We start from the raw sequence: 27,256 nt of genomic DNA on the forward strand, positions 1-27,256 counted from the left end.
TTTTTTTGATTCTTCCTTTTCTAATTCTTTTTCTCTTTCTGTTTATTTGAGATTTTTCTTGTTCCTTGAGGAAGGCCTGAATCGCTATGTACTTCCCTATGAGAACTGCTTTTGCTGCATCACATAGATTTTGGACGGTTGTGTTTTCATTGTCATTTGTTTTGAGGTATTTCCTGATTTCTTCTTTGATTTCATCATTGACCCACTGGTTTTTTGGTAGCATGTTGTGCAGTCTCCATGTATTCGTTGTTTTCCCATTTTTCTTTCTGTGGTTGATTTCTAGCTTCATAACACTGTGGTTATAAAAGATGCGTGAAGTCATTTCTATCCTCTTAATTGTGTTGAGGTTTGTTTTTTGACGTAGTATGTGGCCTCTCCTAGAGATCGTTCCTTGAACGCTTGAAAAGAATGTATATTCTGTTTATGGGCTGATGTAGTGTCCTGTAAATATAAATTAACTCCAAGTGGTCTACTGTGTCATTTAGGGCCTCTGTTGCTGTGTTGATTTTCTGTCTGGAAGATGTGTCCATTGATGTCAGTGAGGTGTTAAAGTCTCCTAGTATCATAGTATTCCTGTTAATTTCTCCCTTTACGTTTGTAACTATTTGTTTTACATATTTAGGTGCTCCTATATTGGCTGTATATATGCCAACTAGTGTAATATCCTCTTCTTTATTGATCCCTTTATCATTATATAATGTCCTTCTTTGTCTTTATGGACTTTGTTTTAAGTCTATTTTGTCTGATATCTGTACTGCTAAGCCCGCTTTCTTGTTGTTTCCATTTGCATGAAAGAGCTTTCCATCTGCTCACTTTCAATCTGTCTGTGTCTTGTGCCCTGAAGTGAGTCTCTTATAGGCAGCATATTGTAGGTTCTTGGTTTTTTTTTCTCTTTTCTCCATTCAGCCACTCTGTCTTTTGATGGGAGCATTTAGTCCACTGATATTTAAAGTAATTATTGATAAGTATGTACTTACTGCCATTTTAAACCTTGTTTCCCAGTTGACTTTGCAGTTCTCTATATCTTTCCCTTTGGCCATTTTAATTATGCTACGTCTTGGTGTCACTCTGTTTGGGTTCTTCTTGTGTGGGACCCTCTGTGCTTCCTGTACCTGGATATCGCTTTTCTTCTTTAGGTTTGGGAAGTTTTCAGCCATAATGTCTTCAAATACATTTTCTATCCCCTTCGCTCTCTCCTCTTCTTCTGGTACCCCTATTATGCATATGACTGCGCACATTATGCCTATGATTATGCATATTACGCATGCTTTATATTATCCTATATAAAGGATAATATAATCTTTCATATATTTCTTATATAATGTCTCATATGTTTTCTTCATTTTTAAAAATTTGTCTTTCTGTCTGCGGTTCTGATTTGGTGATTTCCGTTATTCTATATTCCAGATCACTTATTTATTTTTCTGCTTTGGTTAGTCTGCTATTTATTGCTTTTAGTTTGTTTTTTGTCTTGGCAATTGAGGTGTCTAGTTTTGATTGATTTCTCTTTAGAGTTTCTAGTTCCTTGTTGCAGAGATCTGCATTTCTATCAATAATCTTTCTTAATTTCTTTAGCCTTTCTCTTACCTCCTTTCTGAATCTGGGGAGTAGTAGACTGGTGAGGTCTCTTTCATTATTTGTTCCTTCAGGGGATTTCTCTTGTTCTTTTCGTTGGTAAGAGTTCCTCTGTTTTTCATTCCACTTAACTTTCTTTCTCTCTGAATTTAGGAGAAGCATGAATCTACTCTGTTCTTGAAGGGGTGTTTTTAGGTGGGAGGATCCCTGTGTAGATGGTATGAGTCCAATATTTTTCGTGCAAGGGCTGGTTTTGGTGTGGGTGCTTGCCATGTATTTCTTTAAAGTGCGCTGGCCCTTGTTCCACTGATAGAGGGTGTGTTTGAAGTTGTGTTGACCAGAGCCTGCACTGGTCGTTGGCTGGGGCCTCCTCTTTGCTTGATGGCTGTCACAGCCCTGTTGGGGCTGGGGTCTGCTTCCCAGCTGTTGGAGTAGAAGCCCTGAGGGTCAGGTTCAGTCAGGTTCCATTGCCCCTGAGCACATGCCCAGATGCAAAGGAGGTGACCACTGAAGCTAATGAGGTCCGTGTGGTCACCACAAACCTATGTGCCTCCCGTGCAGGCATCGATGGTCCTGCCCAGAAGCAGCCGAAGGTTGCATCCCTTGCTCTGTTGTGTTTTCATCCCAGACCTAGTGCTGGGCTGTGGTGTGGAGTAGGCTGGTGCTGGCGGCCGGGGCCCTGTGGCTGCAGGAATTGAGGTGGTTGTGCCGCTGCCTGGAACCTGGGCTTCCTCTGTGGCAGACCTCTCCCAGGACCTGTCAGCTCCAGATCTGGCTCCAAGCTATGGTGTAGTGTGAGCGGAGCAAGTGTGCTCCCACCGTGAAATGAACGGCTGCATACTCCTGCCAAGAGCCCGTCCAACCGAGATGCAGTGCCCAGCTGCTGTGCCTTTCCATGGTGCCATCTGGTGCATGTGCTGGCAAAGCCCACCACGGCCAGACCTGCCCCCACTGTGTGCACACTGACAATGGGCACTGTGGCAGGACATGCCCCCACTATGTGCGGGCTCACCATGGGCTCCTTGGTTTGGCCCAGACCATACCCAAGACCTCTGGGCTATCTCGACACATCTAGATCAAATCCTCTCCCTGGACCTGTATACCTAAGATTCAATGCTCACCTGCTGTGTGCATCTGAGGCCCCACCACCTTGTGTGTGCTTTGGGTTGGGAAGTGCAGCAAGGCAACAGCCGCCAGTGCCAGTCTCTCTCTGCCCTGATTGTTAGCAAGCCAGCACGTATGCACTCCTTGTGAGTAGAATTTAGGCTTTTGCAGCCCCTCCAACTATCCCAGCGGCTTTTCCAGCAGGCAAGGGGGATCCCCGGGGCAAGTGTCTGCCTATGTGTATCTCTCCTCCTTTACAGATCTCTCCCAGGGGTGCCAGGACCATCCTCATGCCTTTAAAATCTTTTTCTGTCCTTCCTGGATACGTAGAGATATTCCTTGCAGCTTTGGTTGTGTAGGAGATCTTCTGCCAGTTTCCAGTTGGCTTTCTGTGAGAATTGCCTCACGTGTAGGGGTATTTTTATTGTGTTTGTAGGGAGAGGTGAGCTCCACATACTGCTACTCCACCATCTTGATACCCCTCCCTATTTGGGAGACTTTGAATTGCATCAAAGTGTCCCATATAAAAACAGATACACTAGACTAAATTAGAATTTCAGAATCCAGTAATAGTCAACTATTGCAAGTGCCTGTCAGATTTTAGAGAGCACAGGATATGCTATGTTTTCCCAGATTTTGTGGGAAAAAAAAGGTAGAGCATCATGTACATTTTAGATTATCATTGGACCCAAAGAGGCTACATGAAGTAGATAATAAAAAATCATCTGGTGATGTTACGGAAATGCAAAGTTCATTGATAGAACTTAGTCCTCAAAGTCTGCTTTTATTCTAAAGAAAACTGGCAAAGGTCACTCATTTACATCATATGGGAACATATCCACCAGCAGTAGATGGTGGTGTGATATCGTAACAAGAAAACAATGTGGCTGTTTACGTAAAAACCCATCTCACAATGCTTTCAAAGTCTATAGTTAGAATTATTTGGGGGGGTGTGGCAAAAAAATAGTTACAATGAGTAGATAACAAGAGCCAAGCTAGGACCACTTCAATTCTCCCTGTCTGATAATTTTTAAAGCCTTGAAACACACTTATTTAATTGTTAAGTGGTTTTCACGCGGATGCGATTTTCAAACTGTACCAGAGAATCATACCATCACAAATGACATAGTTTATGAGCAAAAACCCTGTAAGGAATCCCTGCCTTCTCGCCCCTTTCCATCCTTTGGCCTCAAAAGAAGTTTTCACGGTGGATGTAATTTTCTGTTTAGAGGCTGTGGTAGTCCCCAAGAATGGGCTCATCACCTAGAGCTGTTAAAATTTACACTGTGCTGGGGGAAGGGAGCACACTGAGTACTCTGACAGGGAGCACTATCTACAATTGTTTCTCTTCTTTCCCATTGCTTGACACTGACAGTAAAGTCACTTCTAGTTAATTAACAAGCTTCTTAAAGGAACAAAGAAAAACATGTTTCGATTACCAATTCTATAAAGGCACAGCAATATCTCATAAGTTCTCTTGGATAATGTTACCAGATGAAGTCAATTTTACTTTCTGAAAGTAAATTCACATAGGCTCTCTACTTGAGTTGTACATATTTGTGTTTGAACCAAAAGCATTTGAGTATTTGTGTTTAATTTAGCAGCATCACAAATGTCTGTTATTCTCCTTTCCCATTTCTCTGTGTTAAACAAAGCCACTAGCACTGACCTCCTAAACGTGCACCCCAAAACAGAAATATAAAAGAAGTAGAAGTTGTTCCCAGTAAACCTTGCCAAACAACATTCAAGAAGAATAGCTTATCAGCCTGCCTCACCTAAACAAACACAGCACCTGATACATGCAGTACCTAAACTACCTAGCTCATATAAGTTGTGTTCATACAGGTGTTTACCCATAGCCTTAGCGTCCCTTCCCCAATGTATGTTACAAAGAGCTGACGGGCACCCACTGGTGTAACTAAATATATTTTTAAATCCTAAAATAATTCCTGGTAATCATCGCAGGGAAAGAATAAATGATATGACCTTTAGTTCTGACAGGAGAATATCTGACCCTTCCCAAGTAAAGTTATAATTAGAACTCCAGGGTTTGCCTTTTGGTGAAAGAAGTTGACTTCAATCACCGTTAGTGGATTTGTCCATTACATAAGCTACAGTTGGAACAGACATCAGGTCTTGATGTCAGATTCCATCCAGTGATTGTATACAGATGCTTCCTAAATCCATCTTGAGGTTTCATAATAGGCTCTACTGTAAACACGTGGCTCCGTTTTCATACCCTGCATTTACATGTGTCCCATAAATAATTTTCCAAAATTATCTAAGTAACACCAATGTGCCCAAACAGAGTCACTCCAAAAAATCACTGCTTCCTTCAACAGGCTTAGAACTACAAACACAGTCTGTTATCCTTACTAGTATATTCAAATTTAACCATGGTGCAAACTTTGGTCTGCTGTATTTTCTTCAGGTTATTTATGTAGCCATGCCACGTTGCAGGGTGCCAGCAAAATAATCCCACTGCTTGTATAGCATTAAGTTTGCCTAAGCCAGCAAACAGGCAAGATCACATCAAATCTCTTTTGGATATACAGACAGATCTTCAGTTTTCCATACAAATCAGCAAAAGAGGTGTTTGTAAAACTGCAATAAGAAAAAAACACCAAAACTATATTGTATATTCTCCTTTCCCTTTCTCTGTCCTTTCTAGGAAGATGCAAACAAAATATAAATGCAGTAATATCAAATTCAGATTCTGCTCACTTTTAACTTTTGGAATTCCGTAAAGAGCCATAAAGTCTGCAATATTTCTCTTTAGAGAAAAAGAGCCATAAAGTCTGCAATATTTCTCTTTAGAATGTTTAAAAATAAAAGAAGAAAACGTTTTCAACTAACGTCTAGCATTTTATACCAACTTTTATATATAGAAATACTTCACTTATTAAGGATGTTTATATTTATACCTTAAAATGAATCCGAGGGCCTTACCTGGCTTCAGCTTGGATTAGTTCTAATTACTGGAAATTATTTAAATGGCACTTTAAAGAGGTCCTCTATGATCTCAACTTTTCAGTAACTGCGGATGGCTTTCCAGTTAGTCTGAATAAGGAAGGCTGAATTATTCTTAATTTTCTTTGGAGACTCTTGTGGGTGATCAAAACACAAAGTCTGGAGCCAGGGTGCCTGGGAGTAAACCCTGGTTTGGCACCTGTAGGTTCGGTTACCTCTTAGGCAAGTGACTTAACACATCTCTGCTTCCACTTTCTCATCTTTGAAAACTGGAATAATAATCATAGTACCTCATTTATAGAATTGCCAGTATTAAAGGAGTTGACGTTTTAAAGCGCCTGACACATAGTAATCATTATATACATTTGTTTTTCAAATTAACAGCTAAAATTCACTTATTGACTTTGCTTTAATTTCTCTTAGACTTGCATGAAATTACGACAACAAAGCTTACCTGTACCCACCGCTTAGGTTTTTGAAGTGGTCCCCAAATTATGGCAATGGTTATGGATTTAGGGAGGACCTAGTCCATTGCTATGTGTTAATTTATGTGTTAAATTTCACGTGTTATAAGGAAACAGAATCAGCACACGAAAGAAGCACATTAGCACATTAAAAGGGGGTTGGGGCAGGTGAAGCCAGCTTGTGTTCTGAGGAAGATCATCCAGAGGCACCACCATCAACGGGAAGCCCAGGAATGTGGGCAATCTCAGATCTCCAGGTCTCGCGAAGAGAACGGCCTCCTGAAACATGCAGCCGGGAGAACCCTACTGTCAGTATCCTACACTCAGGAGGCTGACCCAGCTTTTGAGCACCGTGGGCTCCTAAGGCTATGGTCACGCGGATGCGGCCATCAAGTGGCAGGCCCTGACAGTTATGTGGCAGGCCCAGACCTACTGGCCATGTCAGCACCATGAGCCCTTAAACCCTGAGCTTGTGTAGTCTCTCTGGACCTATTGCCACTATGATCATGTGGTAGATCCAGCTTTTCAAGTTGCTAGAGCATGGCAGACTCCTAAACCCTGCCCATCATGTGGATTCATCCTGTCACGTGGCCCTCACTAGCTAGTGGCATGTGGAAGTCTCAGCCCTCCAAGTCACAAAGGTGACCTGCTTCTGAGAGTCGTATGGATGCTATGGTCGGTCACATATCCCCCTTGGTCACACATCAGGCTCAGCCATCTCTATCTCGTGAAGACTGCTGGCTACCAGAATCTTCAGATCCCTGAGTCAACACGGATGTGGCCGCTACCATCACATGGCAGGCAAAGCGCCTGCCGTCACGTGAACACCGCACCTACCCTTCGGCTGTTGGTTGTGTATATTCTACGGTCATGGGACATGCTGTGGTCTCCTGAGGCTCACTTCTCTCGGTCCCAGTTCACGACTGAGAGCTCCTGAACCCTGAGGTCACCTGCATCCTTCTACTCCGTGGCCTCCGCCAGCCAAGCCCCTGGAAGTCAGGTAGGGCCCCACAGCGGTGCATTACGGTACGTTACGTTATGTTACGTTACGTTACGTTACGTAGGTCCCGCAGTCACGTGACGCCGTAAGGTCGCGACCGAGGGGGGCGCCCTTTAAGCGTGTGAAGAGCCTGCGGAACGGTGGGTAGCTCGGCTTAGCCTTCTGAGGAGTCAGACCGAGAGGTGAAGAAGACGTTTAGAATTAAGGTACTTGTCCTGGCTGAGGGGGAACTTTGATGAGGCTCTGGCTCTGATGCCAACCTTTCCACCGGCTTTCATATTCTGCCACGGTAGGCGGTAGACGGTAGGCGGTAGTCGGGTAGGAGGGGCGCCCGCCGGTACTAGAGGTTTACTCAGAATTGGCGGGACAGCGGGCGGCAGGCGTTCGTGGGCTGCTCTCGGCAGCTAGGCTCGGGAAACTGGGTGGACCCCTCCCTTCCCCCTTCGTTCCCAACCCCCACATTAAAGCCCTACTCTTGCTTATCTCTCTTCCATATTCGTATTCACTGCCTGCCATGTGATGGCATCCTCTGTGCTCCTCAGACCACGTTTGTTATTAGGAACACCAGAGAAATCCTAGATGCCAGTTCGTATCGATGATTTCAAATCTGATGTGAATTTCTGTCTCTTAATTTGTTCTGTAGAGAGAGGCAAGGAGAGAGACTTTGTTTAATTTGATATTTTTTCAGTAAAAGTGTGGAAGTAGCCAGCACCTTAAGGTTCAGAATTTGTTTTCTGTATTTGCTTTGCCGATCAGTAGCTTTTCAAAGTGTGTGGGGGGTGGGATGCCATAATCTTTTTCTGCTTGGACCCTCTAAATGGCTTAAATTAGTCCAGCCAGACACTATTGGCTTCTGATTTTCCTCTTGATTTTCTAACCATTCCTTGTTAAATTCCTTGAAAGCTCTCCCCTTTCCTTCATGTGGGAAAAAACAGTGAATTTATTTAAGAAAACCATATTAAGTAAAATTATAGATGATACATTTCATAAAAATCACGTAGATGGTACTTAATGAGTAAAATGCAGCAAGTAAAAGATGGTGTTTACATTTGTGAGGGATTTAAATATGGTTTGAGAGATGGTTAAAGGGGTGATACATATATTTTGTATTATATAAAAGCCATTTCTTTCCTCTCATTTCAGCACTTTCAGGTTTGCTCTACAAGACACTATGTCTGAGAGACAGCAGCAACAAAAATGTTTTTATCCATTGAAGAAATATGGGACATACAATAATGAAGGTACAAAGGATTTCTATATTGTCATATTTTAAAGATAATATGCCACTTGAATCTCAAAGAATAGGATAGTGTCTTAGCTTGTTCAGGCTGCTGTAGTAGAACACCGTGGACCGGGTGGCTTACAAATTACAAGAATTTATTTTTCACGGTTCTGGAGTCTGTGAAGTCCAAAATCAAGGCACCAGTAGGTTCAGTGTCTGGTGAGAGCCTCCTTCCTGGTTCATAAAGGGCTGTCTTCACGCTGTATCCTCACATGGCAGAAAGGGCAAGGGAGCTCTCTGGGTCCTCTTTTGTAAAGGCACTAATCCCATTCATGACGGCATCTCCCTCGTGACCTAATCACCTACCAAAGACTCTACCTGCAAATACTGTCACCTTGGAGACTAGGTTGGTACATAAACATTCAGTCTGTAGCAGGTAGTTTCCTCAAGCTATATGGGAAAGGAACATTTTTCCACAGACCACTGTGGAAAGTACTAGTGTTCCTCAGGAAACCTGTTGGGAAAGCCTGTTCAAAGTAAATCTCTTCTGCCGCATTAATACCTTGTACCTTTGTTTACTAAGAAGAATGTATGCTTACTAATAATTATAATCTGTTCTTCTCATTAAGAAACCACTTATTGCTAACTCATGTTATCTTATGTCATTAGTCATTCTCTCTTTTGCTTAATCTTTCCAGTTTTTCACTCTTTACATATAACCTCAATTTATGTTTCTGATATCATGACGGCAAGCAATAAGTGCATATGTGCTAGTCATTAGGAAGTCTTAAAAATAAAATAAAATGCCCCACTCTTGAAGAGATGATACAACTTACCCATAAGGATGAGTGGATGAAATAGCTCTCATTTTATACCAATTATCCACTCTTTTTCAAAACTAGTTTGTTATTATTATTTAATCATTATAGCTGCCATTTTTGAGTTCCTGTTTTATGTCAAGCACTGTGGCAACCTTGTCATACCAGTTTTCTCATTTAATCCTCAGAAAAATCCTGAGAGGATGTTATTTTAATTTACAGATAAGATTCAAGAATCAAGATAGGCTAGATTATGCTGTGGTAATAGACAGTCCCCGTATCTCAGGGGCTCATTCCTCACTTCGACTACATGTCCATGGCAGGTGCATGCCCCTCACAGGATGGTGGACTTTGGGGGTCTGAGCCATTCTTACTGGAATGACTTGGAGACCCAAACTGACAGAGCAGCCATCATCTAGAAAGTTGTCAGTCTCTGTGCCTGAGGGGAAGAGGACCCTGCAAGGTCTCAATCCAACAAGCGTATGTTCTGGCCCAGAAATAGCACATGTCACACACAGCCCATTAGCCAGAACCAGTCACATACACAGCCCTGCCCAAACAAAGGAGGTCAAGAAGTACCAGCTGTTCCAGGTCGCCGGAACAGGGACCAATGGAAACACCTGGCAAACAGCACTACCGGATGATGGAATTGAGGCTCAGAGAGGTAAACTACTCGCCTAAAATCACATACGCAGTAAGTGACAGAGCTTCACTGGATTATTCTATCAAATACTTGACAAGTCGATGTCTGAGATTGCTTGTGTCTGAATCACCTTGATGAGGGAGGTCTCTAGCCCTGTTCAGGCACCCGACGTAGTTGGTCAGCCGGGGCACTGCGGTAGCTGTTATATAGCTCCCTTTTACGCTTTCCCCTCGGCAACGTTATTTCGGAAGGAAAGTGGGTTCTTGCAAATGACTCTGACTCTTCCTATACACCGTACGTAGACCACATGCCCTTACTGCTCCCTTTAAAATGTGAATTTTTCCCTTTCATTGCTGGATTTTCCTGAAAACGAGTTGGTTGCCTGGCATTCTCCAAAGGTCACCAATAAGGTTCCTCTTTGTTGTTGTTATTGTTGATGAGTGTCATTATGAACTCCTGGCTTTTGAACATGTTGGTGGGCTTCAAAACCACTGTTATGTGGTGTTGAGAAGAGGAGTGAAATGATTTGACTTGCTCTCTGCTGCCTGCTGGGTTGAAAAGAGACAGGTAAGGGAGCCAGGATGAAAGCAGAGGGGCCAGCTGGACAGCAGTACAGTCCAGGAGGTAGCTGTTGGTATCTTGGCCAGGGTGGTGGTAATGAAGGTGGTGAGAAGTGGCTGGCTTCTGGACATACTTTGAGAGGGGGGCCGAGAGAATCTCCTGACCAGTTGGATGTGGAGTGTGGGAGAAAGAGAGCACGCCAGGCCCCCTCCGAGGTTTGGGGACTGAGCAAGTGGCATTTGTGGGTCAAATGCCCTATCTGTGTTTCCTTTCACTTCCAGTGCCACACACGGAAAGTCCCAAGGTTGTGAGTAGCAGGATTGCCCTGACAGCGGGCCACACAGGGAAAGCGAGGGCTCCGCAGAGGAGTTCATCTGAGGCCTGGTCGTAATCACTCCATCGTGGAGTGATCAGCAGTGGGCGGATCTTTGCTCATAAGTGTGCCCTGAGACAACATGGAATAGTTAATGTACAAAAGGCACAGCACACAAACCTAGAGGACTTTAAGTATTACAACCCAAAGGAAGCTGGTTTGTAGCAGTGTAATTACCATAATCCTCCCTCCCCACAAGCCACTAGTATGATTATCTGCTGGTTCACTGTTTCAGTGGAATGCGTTAAAAATAAAATACCCTTAGTGAATCCACGCATGGGAGAGAGAATTGATACGATCTTATTTCTGCAGGTGCTGAAAAACTTCCAAATCTTTTCCCATGGTGAATTAGATATGTTGGAGGGGAGAACTTGTGGGTGGAGGGGTGAACAGCAACACAACTGCTAGGAGTGAAGACAAGGTGAGATATAACCAGGACACTTTCTAAGCGTGGCTGTAGCTTCAGTATCCAGTGCAGTAGATGTCAGAGTAAAGAAAATGAGCAAGAGCCAAAGAGAGGCCTTACAGAATGATGAAAGGATCAGTACACCAGGGAGACATAAAGTTCCTAAATGTGTATGCACCAAACAACAGAGCCTCAAAGTACACGAAGGAAAAACGGGTGGAGCTGAAAGGAGAAAGAGCCAGATCTATATTTATAGTGGGGGCCTTCCACACCCACCTCCCTCTTAGCAAGTGACAGAATTACTAGAGAGAAAATCAGCAAGGATATAGGAGACCTGAATAACACAGTAAACTAACGAGATCTGCATGACATAAAGAGAACAGTCCGCCCACCAACAGCAGAGTACAGGTTTTTCCCCGTGGATCTCTGTAACATTCACCAAGTTAGACCATCTCCTCGACCATCAGACAAGCATCAGTAAATTCAGAAAGAATTGAGGGACTTCCCTGGTGGTGTGCTGGTTAAGAATCCGCCTGCCAGTGCAGGGGACAGAGGTTCGAGTCCCGGTCAGGAAGATCCCACATGCCACGGAGCAGCTAAGCCGGTGCGCTTCAACTACTGAACCTGCGCTCTAGAGCCCTCGAGCCACTACTACTGAGCCTGCGTGCCACAACTACTGAAGCCCGCGTGCCTAGAGCCCAAGCTCCGCAACAAGAGAAGCCGCCGCAACGGGAAGCCCGTGCGCCACAACGAAGAGTAGCCCCCGCTTGCCACAAGTAGAGAAAGCCCGTGTGCAGCAACAAAGACCCAACGCAGCCATAAATAAAGAAATAAAATTATTTAAAAACAACACTTGAAATCTCCCAGAGTGTGTTCCCTGGCCATGATGGAATCAAATTAGCCACCAGTAATAGAAAGCAAAAAGAAGAATCCCTAAACACTGGGAAATGGTGGTTGACACATCATTCCAGGTTATCATTCAAACCCTTGTTAGAAAAGGGCTGAAGTTAGGAAGAGTTGCCTGCTGAGCTGAAAGGCATTTCAGGCTGGCCCAATAGAGAGCTCTCTCTGGCTCTTTCCAACAGAGTATTGTTCAGGGCAAGGCTGGAGGGAGGGAGACAGTTCAGGAGGCCGTTACATCAGTGCCACCTGACATTAAAGCTCCAAGTGCACTGGCAAAGGAAGTCCAGCTAGCTTGCTGGTTGTTAGTGGAATCGGTTTGGCGGCTCATTGGATTTGGGAAGCACGAGAGAGGTATTGGTGTGGTTGCTGGAAAGTCCTGAGAGAAAGCAAGATTCGGGTGCCTTCCTGGTATATATATGACTGGTGTCCAATCTAACCCATGGACGCATACACCTCGGTTCTTTATCAGTCCTGCTCCACTGTTTTAAAAGTTTCAACGCAGTTGTCCTCGCCTCCTTCTCCTCCCTCTTTGTCCTCCTTGTCGTCCTCTTCCTCATCCTGCTCCTCCTTGATTCTTCCCCTGATAGTGCCATCTGTCGGATAAGGCTGTCCTCTGTGGACAGGCAGAAGAGTGTCGTTTCTGAGGCTTGTGGGACTGGTCCCTTAGGCCAGGTTGGCACTTTGCCTGCCCTACCATGCTGTTAGCCTAAGACATGGTACGTGGGAAGTGGACCACAGATGTGTCTGCAAACTTGTATTTTTGTTCCTCTTTTCAGAATACGGTGGTGGTGGTAGATCACCTCAAGGAAGAAAGAAAGGTTGGAGTTATTTCCCAGGTAATTCTGGTGAGAGGAGCCCTCACTGTGAACATGATAGATGTAAGCCTCAGCCCTCACACCTCCAGGAGGATGATGGAAACGTGGTGAAGAGGGATGTCCAGGAGGACCCCGAAGTAAGACAGTAAGTGGCCAGGCAGCAGGGTTTGTGCACAGCAGCCCCTGGGACTATGCACCTCTCTCACGCTCCGTGGACTTGTTTTTCTTCTCTCACTGCAAAACTGAAGCATGCTAGAAGTGAAATAATGGTTGAGCAATCCTAATTGTAGAGCCGGTGTCAAAGAGACGAGGGTGTACAGAAGACTTTCTTAGCACTTATGGCCACTCACCGTCCTTCTCTCCACATGCCCCCTGCAGCTCTCCCTGTACCATCCGAGGCAACAAGAGAGGAGTGAAATGGCACAGTGAAGGCCACATGCATACTACTGTGTGCAGAAACAGAAAACCTCTGGAGAGTGAAATGGGGGAGAACACACAAGATGGAACCCCAGGCAGCTGGTTCAGGGTCACAGTGAGTATCCTGAAAAACGTATGGAATGTGCAGGAGAGAAAAGGCAGGGGGAGTTGTGTTGGTCTCATGTAGAGATGCTGGTTTCTTTCCCTGGGGACAGTTTGTAATCTGTCCTTTTTATTACCAGGAGTTAACAGTCTTGTTCATCTAAGGGCAGGTTCAGAGAAGCAATGTAAAGGGAACAGGCTGACCGTGAGGAGAACGGAGGAGCCTGTCTCAAAGCAAAGGTGGAAACTACTGCCAAGGATATGGAGCAACTCCACATTGGAGGTCTCAGTTTGGCAAGCTGAGTGTGGGAGAGAGAGGGTCGAGCCTCTGGAGACCTTGTCTGAGGGACAAGCAGTGTGTGCGCTTGGTAGGATCTCCTGGAAATTTATAAAAGGAAGATCATCTCTGACACCTTGATTATGTGGAAGAGAGTTTGACTGGAGAGAAAGAGTATTTAGGAAATCCATATTACGCACACCCATAAGAAATCATGCCAGTGGTCCCTTCTTTACAAGCCCTTTCAAGCTCAGTAGAAGGCCAGAAAAGAACAGGAAAAGGTTCCTCCTGCAGCCTAAATTCCCTGTTGTCTGTCCTCTCTCCCATGCCTTCTTTTCATCCTTAGATTCCTTGTGCGATAAAGTATGACAAGACATGGCTAATGAAGTCAATCCAGAGCCATTGCAGTGTCCCCTTCACTCCAGTGGACGTAAGAGAGGATGCCGAAGCGAGATGCGTGGGCACAGGGAAGGGGGAGAGAGAGAGACCTGGTTCAGCAGGGTCTGTTGGCTTCTGATACTATTGCTGTTGCATTCAATCCCTGTAGTTCCACTTTATGCGAAATGGGGCTCAGTTCTTTGTCCAGGAAGCTAGCACTGCCTCTGCATTGATGGATGTCAGCTACAAGATTCGTGACGAGGAGAGCCGAAAGGTGTGTCGAGGGCGTTACGTGTACCTCATCCTGAGGAAGGAGTACAGGCCAGGGGCTGGTTGTCTTCTTTGGAACTAGAGTTCCTGGTGCTTACCCCACCTCTTCTTCCTGCAGATACCTGTCTTTGTCAGCCCCTCCGCTGTCCCCTACTCTGTGCGGGATAAGTTGAAGCCAGAAGAAATGGAGCAGCTAAAGGTAATGCAGACTCACGGCGAATAGTGTGCCAGCGCTCAGACCCAACTCTCCTTCCTCCAGACCCCGTCCCCCTCGCCCCCGATTTCCCTGCAACCACCACAGCCTCAGAGCGGCTCTCTCCATCTCTCCGCAGCTGACCTTGAGCAAACGATTTGATGTCTCCCAGCAAGCTCTTGATCTCCGGAGGCTCCGCCTTGACACAGGTACGGCTGACAGCAGTAATTCTAGGGCGGGTGAGGGCAGAGGGGTCTTCCCGGAGGGAGACTTAGGGATGGTAACGCGGGGAGGGGCTGGTGCTGGCCTCACACCCCACTCAGCCATCCTATTTCCTCCCCTCTCCTTCCTGAAGACTTGGTGTGCTATGATATTGATATATTTCTGAATCGAAGAAACTGCATGGCTGCCACCCTGCAGGTCATCGAAAAGTATTTCCCTGAGGTGAGGCTGTAGGCCCATTGCTGGTATTAGGGTAGGGGGTGAAAGGGATGGGGTGGAGGGCAGATTTGTCTCCAAGGTCCTAGATAGTAACCTGCACTCTACCTCTTCTTGCCCCAAAGCTGTTGTCCTTGAACTTGAGCAGCAACAAACTGTACCAGCTGGATGGCCTGTCTGACATTATACAGATGGCCCCCACAGTCAAGATCCTGAACCTCTCCAAAAATGAGGTGAGAAGAGGGAGCCAGGTCAAAGTTGGGTTGAGAGTTGCGGGGGGCATGTTAGTGGCCATCAGAGTGATGACAGGAGGCAGGTGAAGGTACCTGTGTGGGAGGGAGGGGTCTGGGGGTGCAGGGATCCAGATGTCCCTCTTTCCCTGGGATTCCTTTTCCCACTTCCGCACCATATTTCTCAGCTGACCTCTGTGTGGGAGTTGAGCAAGATGCAAGGGCTGAAGCTTGAAGAGCTGTGGCTGCAAGGGAACCCATTGTGTGACACCTTCCCAGACCAGTCCACCTATGTAAGGTCAGTGTGAACACCCTGCCACCCTTCTTGGTGACCTTCACCCATGGGAGCCTAGACTATCTGTGACAGTGCCCCTTTGCCAAAGGTGGCAGCCCTGGTCTTCTGGGAGGATCACAGGCCCCACCTTCTGCTTTCTCTGTGCCTATCACCGGTGAGGAGTTTCCTTCCCCTGACCTGCTCACCTCTGCAGGCGCTCTGGGGTCTGTTTCCAGCTCTCTGCGCCCAGCTATATTCCTGCAAGGCCTCCCAAGAGTGTGCCCCAGGAAGCAGGGCTTCTCCTCCTCACCAGGACCAGGAGAGACCAGCCTTGATCCAGATGCTGGCGCCCTGGACTGAGAAGGGTCCTCCAGTCCAGGGCCTCTTGCTGAGAGAAGCCTTCCTTCTTCGTGCTGAGATGGGGTTTGCCTCCCCCGTTCTGAGAGGGGCCCTCTTCCCCTTCCTCAAAAGGGATCCCCCCTCCTCTTCCATGTTGACATGGGGGCTTTCCTGTGCCATGCTGAGGGCTGAGGCCATGGGTGGCTGCTGTCATGACATCCATTCTGCTGGCCCAGTGCCAGGAGCTGGACCCTCCTTGGGAAAAAGCAGGGCTCCCTGAGTCAAGGGGCCAGACGTGGGCCCCCGCCAGTGATCAGAGGGCTTCCCGAGGCAGGAGTGGAAGGCAGAGGGCAGAGGTGGTAGAGGAGACAGAAGGACAGGCCTCTGAGGGGCACTTCCCATCCCTCCCTGCACATGTCACATCATTCCGCCTGGTCCTTCACAGGAGCCCTGGGCAGCCTGAGACAGGTATGATTCCTCAGATAAAGAACCAACTCAGACAGGTGCAGGGGTCATCGGGAGAGAAGACAGTGATCATCAGAGGGTGCCATGGATCCTCAGCCCCATACTGAGCTGGGACCTGACCCTTTCCTCTTTCTGAGGAAGATCTGCCCCCATGGCTGCTCGGTTTCCCATGCCCAAGTCTGGCTGAGCTCACACAGGTGACAAAGTTTCAGCTAGCATCCAGTGGGCCCCCAGCCCAACATGTGCATATTTTCCACTCCTACCCGGTGTGTTTGGGCGATTCTGGGGCAGGTGAAGAGCTGCAACCGGTGTGCCGTTTCCCCTTCCTTCTCTCTTCTTCCCTGACCCCGACCACGGGAGAGCTTCTTTCCCTTCCCTTTGTTGTCTCTCTCTCCCCTGTCTCTGTGCCCCTATGTCTCTCTCATCTCTCCCTTCCTACCTTCACTCCCTTTCTGTCTTCATCCCCTCCATCTCCCTCCCTGAGCCCCACCTCACTCACCTCGCGGGCCCAGCATCCTGGGCCATCCCTGGGGGGTGTCCGGGTCTTGCCAGAGTGCTGGACCTCCAGTGTGGTAGCAGAGCCCTGGGCTCCCACTCCATCCCCTCTTCTCCCCACAGCCTTCAGTGGGGCCCTGGAGGAAGGGAGGGAGGAGAAGGAAGCCCTGCAGCACGGGTTTGAAATGCTGGTCCCTGTGGCACTGGAGAAGGGAGTCCGAGTAGTCTGGGTGGGAGCTACGCAGGCAAAGGAGAGGAAAGGAGGGAGGGAAGGACTATTAATGTGAAGGTACTGAGAGAGATGAGGAGACAGTGCCTTTCAGACAGTAAGATGACAGATGCTCAGTGCTCAACAGGCAAGTGGACCAAAAACCCTTAAAATCAGGAGCAGAGGTGGGCAAAGGGTGCTGCTGGATTGGCCAGAACACACTGATCTCTGTTTATGGTATTACTGTTTTAACTCAAAGGAAGCATTGCAACCTTGAACTATCAACCACCTGTTCTCTATTTTTGGTTTTGGACAGGGCCATCAGAGAATGTTTCCCGAAGTTGTTACGCCTGGTAAGTGCCTACGTAAATCATTGTCTCTTTCGAATGTCGGTGGCCTCTGCACCTGCCCTCAAGCCCTTTGGGTCTTGCCTAGATCACATATTAGCATCAGAACCTTAACCATTTTGGGGGACATGGTCTCCTGAAAATGACATGGATATACTTGCTGGAAAAATACCCATAAGTACACACACGCACACACACAAGTTGAATATAACACTAGAGACTTCCAGGACCTCATGATGAAGACATCCACTGTAAGCTTTCCCATGGAATTTCCCGGGCCCTTTCACACCTGACCTCTGACCCTCACCCTCCTGGGCCCATCCTTTTCCCGGATCATCCAGGGCCACTCCCCTGGTCTCCACTCCTGACTTCCTCTTCCCTTCTCCAGGATGGCCAGGAGTTACCGTCACCAGTGACCATTGACGTTGACACTCCCTACATAGTACAGCTCTGCAAGGTGAGGAAAAGGATCAAACAACATTTGGGGTGTTGCAGGGAGCCTTTATCTACTGCATAGTCTCAAGTGCCATTTGATTCCAGGGAAGCTGCTTTGTATCTGATAAGCTGAAGAGCCTAGTCCTGCAATTCCTGAAGCAGTAAGTACCTCAGGGAAGCTGAGCAAGGGAGGGAGGGCTAGGACAGGTGAGGCCACCTAAGCACAGGTCTGCTCAGGGGAGTGTTCAAGTCTCATTTGAGGTCCAGACCACAGAGATAGACTGTCTTCATTGCTCCTCCTTAGGTACTACTTGATCCATGACTATGGAGACAGACGGATTCTCGCGGGTGCTTATCACGAGGAGGCCTGCTTCTCCCTGACGATTCCCTTCTACCCCGAGGACCCAGCCCCGTGAGTATCACGGCACAGGCTGTGCTCCCGGGCCGTGTGGCTCCCCAGCAGACACAGGCCAGCTCCTGCAATCACCCACCACCCACTGTTGCTCTTTGTCTCCTAGAAGCAGCTTGTGCGAGTATTTCAAGGACAGCAGGAATATGAAGAAGCTCAAGCACCCCTGTGAGTGTGTGATGGGAAGACTGGGTGGGAAAGGGTGGTGAAGGGGTCAATCATAGGGCCCAGGGCGTGGCAGCCCCTGACCTTCGCTCGCTTCCCCTCCCCTCACAGACCTGCGGGTCCAGCTGCTGAAGCACACAAAACGTGTCATTGTGCACACCCTCTGTGTGTTGCCCAAGACTCAGCATGCCTTCAGCTCCTTCGTGGTGGACACGTGGTTCCAGACGGTGAGCGCCTGCTTCCTCCCTCGGGTGGGCCCAGGAAGCCGCAGGTGGGTGGGAGGTGGAGGTGGTGACTGGGCGCCTGGGCTCTTCCCTTTCAGAAAACGATGCTCTGCTTCTCCGTCAGTGGGGTGTTCAAGGCAGGTGAGTGTGTGTAGACCCCCAGCGCAGATGCCCCACTGCTGCCTCCCCCTGGCCAGGCTCACTCCCAGAACCACCTAGGTTCCCTGACCCCTTCCCTTCCCTTCCCCTTCTCTTCTATTCCCTTCCCCTCCCCCTCCTGTCCCTTCCCTTCCCTTCCCTGCATTCCACTCCTACCCTCCCCACCTGGCCTCCCCCACCTCCCCTCCCCTCCTCTCCCCTCCCCTTCCCCACTGTGTTCTCCTGCCCTCAGGCTTCCCACAGACAATCCAGGTCTGAGCTGTGTCCATGCCTGTCTGCCCTGCACACCCTGGGCTTTGGGGACACAGGCTGTGGCATTTGGTGGCTCTCAACCCAGATACTTACTCTGAGAACTTGGGCCGTTACTTAAGGTCTCAGTTTCCTCATTTGCAAAATGGGGTAGTAGTATCCACCTCTTGGGCGGCTGTGAAAAATGCATCCCGTGAACTTGTGTAGTGGTCGTCAGGGGCCCTGTCACTGGGCGCAGACTGCTCCTACAGTTGCCCTCCCCATTCCCGACACCCTGGCCCCTGTGAACAACTGCCCTCTCAGCATGAGTGTCCAGTCACACCCTGACTGGGGACCGCCGTGTGAGCGTGTACAGCACATGCAGCTGTAAGGGGTGCTGTTGTTTGTTTGCTGTTGAAGTGGAAGGAAGTTCTCAGGGCTGTGTGCGTGCCTTCACCCGGACCTTCATCGCTACCCCTGCCCGCTACGCCAGGTGAGAGCCCTGTTGTGGGCGGGAATGCCCATCCCCGCTTGGACTCAGGGGCGTGGGAATGTGGTGGTGCAGACCTTAGGTTTACTCAGTAATGTGGAAAGCCAGCAGGGAGATCCCAGGAGCAGTGTAGCCTAGTGGTTAGGAAGAGCGTGGGCTCTGGGATCGGCCTATGGGTTCTTTCCTTGACCCAACACTCACTCGCTGTGTGACCTTGGTCAATTCACATGACCTCTGTGTGACTCAGTGTTGTCTTCTGAGAATGGGGATCAGACTGTCCACTCCTTGCACTGTGGTAAAGGGTAAATGCGAAATTGCCCCTGGGTTGGGGATGAACCTATAAACCAAGTGAAGGTGGTAGACAGTCCCTCCAAAGGTGGACTCTGCGGGGAGGGGCGGAGGTACCAGTCAAGGAACCTGGGAGACAGAAACGGGAGGCGCGTGGAAGGAATCTGGTTGCTGAGTGCCAGTGGGAGCAGAGTCAGTGTTGGGGGTGTGGGTGTGCATCCATCAGTTGTCTGAGGGCCCATTTTTCCTTCAGTCTGTGCATCGTGAATGACGAGCTGTTTGTGAGGGATGCCGACCCCAGTGAGACCCAGAGTGTGTTCTCCACCCCACTGTCTACACCCACCTCCAGCTCCATGCACCCCTCTCCCAGCAGCAGCAGAACATTATGCAGGCATCCTCCACCCCATCTGAGATGAACCGCTAGTGGTCTCAGAAGTGAGTGCTGGGGTTGCATGGGGATAGGAGGGAGCTGGGAGGAGTAGAGGAGTGATTAATGGGAACTTGAAGGTAATTTGTTTTCCTTGTTTATTTCAGTCATTTTTAATCTGAACATTTCATCCGTGGTACATATAACGCTACCTAGTTATTTTGAGCAGCCTTGTATTATTTTTATTAATTTCATGGATGCTGCTTCTGTATTAACAGACAGTTGGGTGTTCAGGAGTGTGCATGAGGTTCATTCCACCGTATATGTCACAGTGTATGTGGAAGGGAAAAATATCATTACTCCAAAACATACCTCCCAGAGGTAACCGTTGAATGTTTTCACCTTCATCATATCTTCCTGTAAGTTTGCTTACGTAGGTGTTTACATATTTATTATGCACGTTTATATATTTCTATATTTATCTACAGAAAATGAGATCTCATCATGAGAGGGAGAGAGAGAAGGAAATAGAGAGACTGAGACAATGAGAAAGAGAGGCTTGTAGCTGAATGGGGAAGAGGGGTCCAAGGAGGAATTATTTAATCTTCAGTGCCTTGAAACTTGAGCAAGTTAACAGCTAATGTGAAGGAGCCATCTCAGCTCATTTTTAACTCTTAAATTTGCCCATATATTAATTTTCCTTCTTATCCTATTTCTACTACAGAGCTAATGAGACACCTCAAATGGAATAGTATAAATTTTAAGCGGAATATATATTTAGTTATTAGTGAATGAAAGAAGGGACAATCGTATTTCAGTGAAATGGTAGTACTTTTTAGGTTTTTGTGTCACAGGGAGGCAGCAGATGGTTGAAACTGTGGTGTGACGTGGCTGGATGACGCATGATCTGAGGACCCCTGCACTGTTGAATGGGAGACAGGTCTAGAATGTTCCTATAAACGTATTAGCAGGCGGAGCAGTCCAGGAGCAGCAGTTAGGCAAACACTACGGCTGGCTGCCCTGGTGCCATCGCTCACTGAGCTCACCAGGTGAATCAAAGGCAAGCCTGTCTTCCCAGCGTGGGGAACTGGGTTAGGGTCTGCTCAGAGGCACGATGTGGGGCAGCTCTTAGGAGCTTCTGAGTCTCCCAAGAAGATCCTTCTGTCGTTAAAACTTTGAACTCAAGGCATACCAGAGGGAGATTTGCTTCCTTCATAAAGATATCTATATTCTCATTAGGAGAAACAATGAGAAACACCTTTCCACAGTGCCTGCCTTGGCCCCAGGTTTTCTCATTCACCCGTCAGGACAGCTCTGTGTTAAAGATTAGTCCCATTTCACAGATGACAGACTCCTCCTCATATAGCTTCTATCACCTATCCAGGTAAGTGGGAGTTTGGGAATGAGGTTCCATCCCTCGCCCTCTCTAGAGGACAGTGGAGCAGCCTCCCTTTTAGACAGTGGGCTTCCAGGCCTGGAGAAATGGTCCTTTTGTTCTCCCCGGATATAACAGGCCCAAGGGGTACTCCCTCAAAACCCCTACTGATGAATATGATAGTGCACATACACGCGCACATGCATTCATTAACTTGGAAAAGCATTCACTGTGCTCAGTTTCACGGGGGAGGTAAAGTAGAACCAAATGGAGTTGACAGCATATCTCCGTGTGTGTGTGTGTTTGTGTGTGTGTATCGACGGGCTGTGTATAGGAAATGTATAAAGTCATTAGTGATAAAAGTACAATATGTCAGGTAAAAACGTGGAGATGACATACCTCTGAGAGGCAGGCACTTCCTTCTTTACCTCAGAGTCCCCCTTCCTTAGTGTGCAGGACAACTTTTTTTTTTAAACATCTTTATTGGAGTATAATTGCTTTACAACGTTGTGTTAGTTTCTGCTGTGTAAGAAAGTGAATCCAGTATGTGTGTGTGTATATATATATATATATATATATATACACACATATGTATATATTTACATATATATATATATACACATATGTATATATTTACATATATATATATATATATCCCTATATCGCCTCCCTCTTGCGTCTCCCTCCCTCCCTCCCTAACCCACCCCTCTAGGTGGTCACCAAGCACCGAGCTGATCTCCCTGTGCTATGCAGCTGCTTCCCACTAGCTGTCTGTTTTACATTTGGTAGTGTATATAAGTCCATGCCACTCTCGCACTTCGTCCCAGCTTACCCTTCCCTTCCCCATGTCCTCAAGTCCGTTCTCTACGTCTGCGTCTTTATTCCTGTCCTGCCCCTAGTTTCTTCAGAACCGTTTTTGGTTTTGAGATTCCATATACATGTGTTAGCATACGGTATTTGTTTTTCCCTTTCTGACTTACTTCACTCTGTATGAGAGACTCTAGGTCCATCCACCTCACTACAAATAACTCAATTTCGTTTCCTTTTATGGCTGAGTAAATATTCCATTGTATATATGTGTCACATCTTCTTTATCCATTCATTTGTCAGTGGCCACGTAGGTTGCTTCCATGTCCTGGCTATTGTAAATAGTGTTGCAGTGAACATTGTGCTACCTGACTCTGTTTGAATTATGGTTTTCTCAGGGTATATGCCCAGTAGTGGGATTGCTGTGTCATAACCCTCTTGCACTGTTGGTGGGAATGTAAGTTGTTCAGGACAACCTTTGAGGACTGAGGAAGGTAGAGTATCTTTTGTATGAGGAGAAAGCCCTTCAAGGGTCAGGTGTGGAAGTTTCCACGGGGTACCTACTCCAATACCCAGAAGCCAAGAGCAGGGAGATGGCAATGGAGAGGCAGCTCTGGTGGTCTTCAGTGGGGAGGGAGCTAATAAGGGTATAGTCCTTCATCTGGGCACCTCCCTGGCAGCCCCCAGGTCGCCACTGTCTGCAGCTGAGAACCAGGAGTGCTGTTGGGTAAGAACCTTCCCTGAGTCGTGAAAGGTTGGGCACAGGGCCTGGCACCCAGAGAGAGCCCAGGGCTTGTCTGCTTACTTCACCTCCATTCTCTGTCTTCACTTCCTATATTCTCCAGCCTCAGTTGGGTTCGTCCCTAACTTTGTGCTAATCACCACTCCTACCATTCACACTTGGCTGGGTGGTAAGAAAAATAATAATACTCGTAAAACTGAAAGAATAAACCCACAATAGTAATAAAAGATAGCAACAATTATGGCACACATATTAGATAAATTACTTGCTCAAGATAAGTCAACCAGCCAGTAATGGTTGCCAGTATCAAATCCTGGTCTTCTGACCGAAAAGGCCCCACCCCTAACCCCTGTTTCTATATTGAGTGTACTTCTATGTTAGGACTCAGGCCGACACAGGGGAAGAGACTCAACCCAGGTCCTGTGGTCAGTTGATGGCTCTGGAACTGGACATACGTTTGATGACTTCTGTCTAGCTGACCTGTTCCTGTTCTTTGCTCTTCTGTGCTAATCCTTCTTCCTGGGGCTCAATAAGAAATTGCCTCTGGTCAAACTAGAATAAAAAAAAGGAGACAAGAAAGCATGAGGAAAAAGGAAATGATGAGATGGCACCAAAGTTCACTTCTTGCTGCTACATTTCCAGATGCTGTTTCAAATCTATTTTATAGGACAGAGGAGGCAAGGTGGGCCAGGAGTAATATATCTCAAAGTCCTCTTGCCTGCCAGACATTCTTTGAGGTTTTCTCCTTTTCTTCTTACAAGTCGAGAAGTAGGCGCCCTTAGTCCCATTTTACAGAGGGCCAACCTCAGACTCACGGAATGTGTAAATTTTCCAGGGTCACATGTCTACACTTTGCCCTCTACACAGATCAAGCAGCAGCCTCCTGTTTTAGCTGATAGAATTCCAGGGCTTAAAAGACTGATAGTGGAAACCTCGCCTGATGTGGAATCTGGGCTGTGTCATGCTCCCCATTGGACATGAAGATGATGGTAGGGATGAAATCCTACTCCGTGGGCCAAGAGGACTGGGTGTGGGGGCCACAATGACTAGTTGATTCTTGAGGTGCTGAACTGGACCCAGAAAGCAGCACAAGCTGTTGCCCTTTGGAAAGAGAACCTGAATGGTAGGATATTAACATGTACACAACTACTATATGAAAGGGATTTTACATTTTATCTCATTTAATCCTAGACTCTTTTCAAGACCAATAGGTACTTATAAATGATCAGAATCAGAATTTTTTGTGTGTATTTTTTAAAATTGAAGTACAGTTGATTTACAGTATTGTGTTAGTTTCAGGTGCACAGCAAAGTGATTCGGATATCAGATTATTTCCCGTTATATGTTATTAAAAATATTGATTACAATTCCCCGTACTTTATTACCATAACTCCTTGTTACTTTATCTATTTTATGTATAGTAGCTTGTATCTGTCAGTCTCATACTCCTAATTTGTCCCGCCCCCCTCCTTCTCCCCTTTGCTAACCATAAGTTTGTATTCTATGTCTGTGAGACTGTTTCTGTTTTGTATATAGATTCATTTGTATTATTTTTTAGATTCCACATATAAGTGATATCATATAATATTTGTCTTTCTCTGTCTGACTTACTTCAGTAAGTATAATATTCTCTAAGTCCAACTATGTTGCTGCAAATGGCTGAGTAATAGTCCAGTGGGTGTGTGTGTGTGTGTGTGTGTGTGTGTGTGTGTATGAGTTTTCATTTCTTTCTGGATATACACCCAGGAGTGGGATTGCTGGATCCTATGGCAGCTCTGTGTTTAGCTATTTAAGAAACCTCCATACTGCTCTCCACGTGGCTGCACCAATTTACATTCGAACCAACAGTGTAGGAGGTTCCCTTTTCTCCGCACCCTCTCCAGCATTTATTATTTGCAGACTTTTCGATGATAACCATTCTGACTCATGTGAGGTTTTGATTTGCATTTCTCTAGTAATTAGTGATGTTGAGCATCTTTTCATGTGCCTGTTGGCCGTCTTTATGTCTCCTTTGGAAAATTATCTATTTAGATCTTCTGCACATTTTTTGATTGAGTTGTTTATATTTTGATATGGAGTTGTATATTTTTGGATATTAACCCCTTGTCAGTCACATCACTTGCAAGCATTTTTCTCCCATTCCATAAGTTGTCTTTTCATTTTGTTGATGGCTTCCTTGGCTGTGCAAAAGATTTTAAATTAGGTCCCATTTGTTTATTTTTGCTTTAATTTATTTTGCCTTGGGACCCTGATCTGAGAAAATATTGCTACGATTTATGTCAGAGATTGGTTCACCTATGTTCTCTTCTAGGAGTTTTATGGTGTCACGTCTTATATTTAGGTCTTTAAATCATTTCAAGTTTATTTTTGTATATAGTGTGAGGGAGTGTTCTGATTTCATTGATTTACATGGAGCTGTCCAGCTTTCCCAGCATCACTTGTTGGAGAGACAGTCTTTTCTCCATTGTATATTCTTGCCTCCTTTATTGAAAATTACTTGACCGTAGGTGGGTGGGTTTATTCCTAGGCTATCTATTCTATCCATTGATCTATATGTCTGTTTTTGTGCCAGTACCATGCTGTTTTGATTACTGTAGTTTTGTAGTATAACCTGAAGTCTGGGAAGGTTATGCCTCCAGCTCTGTTCTTTTCCTCAGGATTTCTTTGGCAATTCTGGGTCTTTTGTGGTGCCATATAAATTTTTGGATTATTATTTCTATTTCTGTGAAGAATGTAGCAGGTGTTTTGATAGGGATTACATTAAGTCTGTGGATTGATTTGGGTAGTATGGCCATTTTAACAATATTAAGTCTTCCAGTCTAAGAGCATGGGACACCTTTCCATATCTTTGAATCACCTTCCATTTCTTTTATCAATGTCCTATAGTTTTCATCATATAGGTCTTTCACCTCTTGGTTAAGTTTATTCTTAGGTATTGCATTTTTTGATGGGATTTTAAATGGGATTATTTGTTTACTTTCCTTTCTGATATTTCATTATTAGTGTAATGAAATGCAACAGATTTCTGTATATTAATCTTTTACCCTGCTACCTTGCTGAATTCATTTCAGGGAACAGAACTTACAAGTTAAGTAACGTGACCTAGAAACAACCTTACCAATTGCTGCTCCAGGATTCATAATCTGGAGTTACACAAAGTAATCTGGAGTTACATTTTACCCTGTGAACTGACATTCGACATCTCAGAAGGCATTATTATTCAGTTCTCTCTAAAACAACGTGAAGTGAAATAAAAGCACTAAAGCTCATTAAAAAGGATTAGATATCCTGTGCATTTCAAAAGTCACAAAAGGTGTGTGAAAATCTGGGGGATATTGTATTCAGACGTAGGTTTATCTCTTCAATGTACAAAATATTCTTAAACAGTAGAGTTAGGTCAATGATATCAAGAGCGGATGCACAGAAAAACCACTTGGAAAGAAACCAAACTAAATAAATTAATAGGAAATGAATCATATTAAGCGAACAGGGTTGTCATGATGTACAAAGTAAAATATGATGACCCTTTTTCTGCAAAAGAATATATATGAACATGGGTGTATGAGGGTGATTAAATATGTTAGTGCATTACATACAGAGAAAAATCTGGAAAGTAGGCACCTATAAGTTAAGAGAAGCTCTCTTTGTATTATGGTGGGCAAAAGGTAGGGACAGATGGGTGTGGCAATGTAATTTTGGTTTCTAAAAACGCATGTCTATATTTTTCCATACGTGTTAAACAAAGAGAAGTATTCATTGGTGCCCTAACAAAGTACTGAGATAAAGTTTTGTTAAACAGGTATATCAGCAGCCAAGTCACAGAATAATAGTGTAGAAATACATTTATTGACTTAGACACTAAACAGATTTCTTTGATAATAAATCACTGAGTGTGGATTGTTGAAGGTAGAAGATGTTTTTATTTTATAACTTTGCATTTCTATGCTGTTTCCAGAATGGAAACATTGAGTAAAATACAACGTTTGGTTTGTTTGAAAATACAAAAGATTGCAAACTGATTACCAATGCGCTATTCATATATTCATGGCTTCGGAAGCAGATCAAAAGAATTGACTTGACAGTTTTTTGTATGTGTGTGTATTTGTATATGTCCCTTTGTCTCAAATTTCTTTACACCAATTATTCATACACTAACTCATGCAGCTTTCTACTCAGTTCACTTAGGGGCCAGATTTCCAGTCCCAGGGCTTGAAGATCCCAGCATGGGCATGAATACAGAAGGATCGCTGCCAGTGTGAAGTCTAGAAATCTTGCCTTTA

General features: G+C 45.9%; 1 pseudogene; it reads left to right on the forward strand.

The window, feature by feature from the left end:
• The first annotated feature begins 12,841 nt into the window (after positions 1 to 12,841).
• Positions 12,842 to 20,109, forward strand: LOC136142203 (nuclear RNA export factor 2-like; annotated as a pseudogene).
• Positions 20,110 to 27,256: the final 7,147 nt, after the last annotated feature.

This window comes from Phocoena phocoena, chromosome X, assembly GCF_963924675.1.
Source record: "Phocoena phocoena chromosome X, mPhoPho1.1, whole genome shotgun sequence".
NCBI lineage: Eukaryota > Metazoa > Chordata > Mammalia > Artiodactyla > Phocoenidae > Phocoena > Phocoena phocoena.